Below are 6,124 nucleotides of genomic sequence, written 5' to 3'. Positions count from 1 at the left end.
AAAACATCATATATACCCTACAAAGACATACAACTATTGTATACCCACAATAATTTTTTTAAAGTTGGCAAAATACCAGGTCAATATACAAAAATTAATTCTATTTATATCACAAGCAATGAATAATCTGAAAATCAAATTTAAAACAATTCCATGATTCTCTAAGAGATTGCTCTGCTTTTTCTCTCTTCTTGTCTGCCTCTTTAAATGATTGAGTTAGTCTCAAACTGCAGATGCTGGTGTGGGTGCAGAGAGAAGGGAACACTTATACACTGTTGATAAGATTGCAAACTAATACAGCCTTTCTAGAAAGAAATATGGAGAATCCTCAACAAGATAAAAACAGACCTCCTATTTTATTACTAGGTATCTACCCAGGAGAAAAAAAATCATTTTACCACAAGGACATTTGCACTAGAATGTTTAACACAGCTCAGTTCACAATCACCAAGATGTGGAAACAATCCAAGTACCCATCAACTCATGAATAGATAAATAAACTGTGGTATATGTATACCATGAAATACTATTCAGCCATAAAGAAAGATGGAGACTTCATATCTTTTGTATTCACCTGGATGGATTTGTAGAACATCCTCCTAAATAAAGTATTGCAAGAATGGAAAAGCAAGCATCCAAGGTACTCAATACTAATATGAAACTAGTTGATAAACAACTACATACCTATATGAAAGAAAAACACAATAAAATTCAAGAAGGGTGGATGAAAGGGGAAAGGGAGGGGAGGGGAGAGGGAAGAGAGAGGGACTTTGATTAGCTCTTACCTAATGGGCACAAAGTAGGGGGCTGTGACACACCTCTTAGGTGAAGGGCTCAACTATAACTCGGATGTTACCTGACAAATGCAAACAACGTAACCTAATCTTATGTACCCTTATATTAATCTGAAATTAAAAAATAAAAAAGGATTTTTCCCAAGGAAAAAAACAATTCCACATAATAGCAATAAATAAATTAAAATACCTAAAAAATTAACAAAAAGAAGCACAAGCCTTGTACACTGAACACTACAAAATATTGTCAAAATAAATTTTAAAAGAATCTAAATAAATAGGAAGATCCCAAGTTCATAAATCAGAAAGATTAAATTATAAAATGGCAATATTCCTCAAATTAATCTATAAATTTAACAAAATTATAAAAATTCCAATTTTTTCCCAGAAATTAAAAGCTAGTACTAAAATTCATGAAAGAATCCAAGGGACTAAGAATAGCCAGCACAATCTTAAAAAGTAACAAAGTTGGAGGACTCACAGTTCTGAATTTCAAAACCTACTACAAAGCTACAGTGATCAACAGTGGATTCCAACAGAAGAGCAGACATGTAGATCAATGTAACAGAATTGAAAATCCAGATACAAACTTTCATATTTATAGTCAATTGATTTTTAACAAGGATGCCAAAACAATTCAGTAAGAAAAGAATAGTATTTTCAAAATGATGCTCAGACAACTCAGATATCCATGTGTGAAAGGGTGAATTTGAACACCACTGCCTCACAATGCACACAAATATTAATGCAAAAAAGATAATGTATCTGTTAGGGTAGAAACTTACTATGTGTTCATGGTAAATTGGAGAAAAAAATTCTCACACAGTGATTAGGATAGAAAGAAGTACACGGTTTATTTATTTTCCCAAGAAAGAGGGTAAGAGTGAGTAACCACAGCATGTAGAAAAAGGAGTCACAAAGAGTAAATCTTTGTGACACTGGGTTAGGCAATGGTTGATTTCTTTTTTTTTTTTTTTATCTTGACTATTGTAACTTTTTTTTTTATTGAATGGTAACTATGTACATTAATACACTTCTGGGGTACAGTGTGGGGTTTTCACATGCAGCAATGGTTGATTTCTTAGCTACAACACCAAAAGCACATGAAACAATGGAAAATACATAAGTTGGACTTTGTTCAAAGTAAAAATTTTGTGCATCAGAAGAGCAAAAAGACAACCCCACAACGGGAGGAAATACTTGTAAATCATATATCTGATAAGGGACTCATCCAGAACATGTAAGAATGCAGCTCAACAAAAAGAAAACAAATCACCCAAATAAAAAGTGGGCAAAAGATTTGACTAGACACTTCTCCAAAGAAGATACATGAATGGCCAATAAACACACGAAAAGATGTTCAATATCATCAGTCATTAGGTAAATGCAAATCAAAACCACAGTGGGATAACATTTCAACCTCACTAGGATGAGTATAATTAAAAAGGCAAGTAATAACAAGTGTTGTAGAGGATGTAGAAAATTGAAGTCATCATACATTGCTGTTGGAATTGTAAAATGGTACGGCCACTTCAGGAAACAGCTGGACAGTCCCTAATAATGTTAGACATAGGATTGCTATATGATTAACAAACTCACTCCTAAGAGAAATGAAAACATTTGTCCACACAGAAACTTAAAAGTGAATACACACAGCAGCATTATTCACAATAGCCAAAATGTGGAGACAACATAAATGCCCATCAGCTGATTAATAAGCAAAATTTGGTATATTAATGCAGTGGAATATTATTGGGCCATTAGAAGGAATGAAGTATTATTGCACTCTTTGTGGACAACTCTTGAAAACACATGCTTAATAAAATAAATCCATCACAAAAATATTTATTGTATGAATCCATTTATGTGAAATGTCCAGAATAAACAAATTTTATAAAAACAAAATAAATTAGCCCTTGCCAGGGCTGTGGCTAAGACCAGGGCTGGGGTAAGTAGATTTAGGGTAAGACTGAGGAATGGAAAAATGTGTTGGTAATGAGTAAGCAATGTCTCTCTGAAGTCTTGCAATGTTCTAAAATTAGAATGGGAATGCTTACATAACTCTATAAATAATTCAAAAGCCCCTGAACTGTACACTTCAAATGGATTAATTCTATAGTATGTGAAGCAAACATCAATAAATCTATGGAAAGAAAAAATAGAGACTATGTCATAAATTAACCTTTTTATATCTAAGTTAAAAATTTATCTACATTCAGGAGTTTTTCCAACAACTTTCTTGAGATTTTAGTATTGGGTGTGACCTACATACACAAACAAGTAAGGCAGAATTTCATCTAAATGTTTCGGGCAGCACCCATAGCTCAGTGGGTAGGACACCGTCCACATATGCTTAGGCTGGGTGGATCGAACCCAGGCCAGGCCTGCTAAAACAACAATGACAACTGCAAAAACAACAAAATAGCCAGGCATTGTGGCAGGCGCCTGTATCCCAGTTACTTGGGAGGTAAGAGAATCGCTTAAGCCCAAGAGTTTGAGATTGCTGTGAGCTGTGATGCCACAGCACTCCACCCAGGGCGACAGCTTGAGACTCTTGTCTCCAAAAAAAAAAAAATACTGTGTGTGAGTTGTCTCGGCGCCCATAGCACAGTGGTAAACACACTGGCCACATGCACTAAGGCTAAAGGGTTCAAACTCGGCCCGGGCCAGCTAAACAATGACAACTACAATAAAAAAATAAAAATAAATAAATGTTTCCATATTTTCCCTAGGTAAACCTTCAGGATTCTCTCTCTCTCTTTTTTTTTTCCTGAGACAGAACCTCAAGCTGTTAACCTGGGTAGAATGCCGTGGCATCACAGCTCATAGCAACCTCCAATTCCTGGGCTCAAGCTAGTCTCCTGCCTCCACCTCCCAAGTAGCTGGGACTACAGGTGCCCGCCACAACACCTGGCTATTTTTTGGTTGCAGCCGTCATTGTTGTTTGGCGGGCCCAGGCTGGATTCAAACCCGCCGGCTCAGGTGTATGTGGCTGGTGCCTTAGCAGCTTGAGCCACAGGCGCTGAACCAGAATTCTCTTTTTAAGATGATAAACATGTTAACAACACTCTTTTTGTTAAGAACTGCAGTCAGCTATGAGTCACAGAACTGTCTCAGACTATATATTTTTAAGGCAATAAACACATTAAAACAGTATCATAATAACTTGGGGAGTTAATTTTTCTTGCACAAAAGAGATATCCAGAAGTAGACAGACCAGGATATGGGTAGCAATACTGTGACATCACTGTGAGCCTATAATTCTCTTATCTTTGTATTTTGCCATCTTGAGAAAAGGCTTCCATCCTCAGGTTACCTCATAATTCAACAAGGTTACTGGAAATCCTGGAATTATTTTTGAATTCAGATGGGAGGGAAAAAAAGAAAGAAAGAAAACCCCAGAATATTTTTAGCCCAGGAAGCTTCATTTAGAGAGTTCTTCCAATGATCTTTAAGTTCTACAGCACATTGGCCAGGCATAGTGGTAAAAATGGCTGTGAAATTTAGTGTCATAGCTGGACACTTTGCCTCACTGAACAACTGAGGCTCTGTTGCTATGGAAGAAGTGTGAATGGATTTAACTGGCGGATCAGCAGTCTGCCCCAGCATTTATTTTCCATAAATTTTGGAAAATTAACTCTTTAAAAAATCAGAGAATGAGATGAATACTATAATCCTTAAAGAAAATAGAATTAGTTGAAGATTAGAATACCTCTTCCCAAGGTATTCAAACATATGTCCAAAATTCTCAATTTAAATTATGTCCAGATTTACTATTGAATTTATTTTCTATTCTACAGAACACTTCAGATTGACTATTCACTCATTTAGCCATTCAGCCAAAACTTATTGAATGCCTATTTTATATCAGTATTAATTCAGTAGCACAGTGTGGGAATACAGCAAATAAATAAATACAGCAAATAAATAAATTATTCATTTTACCACATAAAAGTGTCACATAAGTAGGTTTTAAATGGCTAAATATTGTCAATTTCCTATGTTTCAACTTCAGGTAGCAGAATATGAGAAGTGTAATGGGAAAAAAAAATGAATCAGAAGAGGGAGCTAATTAGTGATAAGGGATAGGAATGAAGATTTTCTCTTTCTTTTTTTTTCTTCTTAGAGACAGGATTTCACTCTGTCACTCAGGATGGAATGGAATAGTGCAAATACATCTCATTGCTACCTCAAACTCCTGCCTTCAAGTGATTCTGTTGCCTTAGCCTCCTGTGTAGCTGGGGAGTAGCTACAGACTGCACACAATGCCACCACACCCAGCTTCTTTTTCTTTTTTTTGTAGAGATGGTGTCTCTCTATGATGCCTAAGCTGGTCTTGAACTCCTGGCCTCAAGAGATCCTCCTACCTTGGCCTCCCAAAGTACTGGGATCACAGGTATGTCCCACTGTGTCTAGAGACTTTCAAAACAGCAATTACGGAAAGCTTCACTGAAAAGGTGACAGTTGAGAAGAAAAGAGGGATGGAAGATAAGTCTATCAGACATTTGCAAGAAAATAACTAGAGATAGGGGCATGAATGAAGGCAAAGAACCCTAGGGAAAAAGCAGCAAGCAACATAGGACAAGCAAGGAGCTCAGTATCATGACAGTGATCAGAGTGGGAGGGGAGAAGATCAGGTCAGAAGGTAATACAACAGGACCATGTAGGTCATTATTACAACTTTTAAGACTTTTGAACAAAGCAGTGACAAGAACTGCTTCGGTTGAGATCATTCTGGTAGCTGTGTTAAAAACACAGTGCAAGAGGTGGAGGGAACATATTAATAGGCTCCCCAGTTGTGGTGGTGATGGTGACTTGGGCCAGGAAGTGACACACAGTGACAGAAGTTTCTAGATTATTGGAAAGGTATGTAGTGGAGGATTTCCAATGACAAGGACATGAGATGTTAGAGAAGGAGAGGCGTCACGGATGGCCCTAACGTATTTGGCCTGAGTAATTGCAAGAATGATGTTATTGCCAAGGTGTGAAGAGCTAGAGGTAGAAAATTGGAGGAGAGTTGAGAGTCCTTTTCTCAGGCCATATCTCTTAAACAGACAAATGGTGCTATTAAAGAGGATGTTAGACATAATGATGGGAAATTCAGAACCCAGGAAGTATTTCCAGTTTTTCTATAAATTTGGAGGAGTACCAAGGACAAGAGTTATGTGTTCGTGTTTTAAGAGAAAAGAAATAATAGCATTTTTTATGTTGATGGGAATAGTCTAGTAAAGGGCAGGATTTTTTTTAATCAAACACCCTGTATTTATTGGAATAACCAATTAATTTCATTCATTTATTCTTTCTTTCTTTCTTTTTTTTTTTTTTTTTTT

This window comes from Otolemur garnettii, unplaced genomic scaffold (assembly GCF_000181295.1).
Source record: "Otolemur garnettii isolate 467f Iridium unplaced genomic scaffold, OtoGar3 scaffold00131, whole genome shotgun sequence".
Taxonomy (NCBI): Eukaryota; Metazoa; Chordata; class Mammalia; order Primates; family Galagidae; genus Otolemur; species Otolemur garnettii.
The sequence above is the reverse complement of the archived record's forward strand: the minus strand, read 5'-3'. Positions refer to the sequence as shown.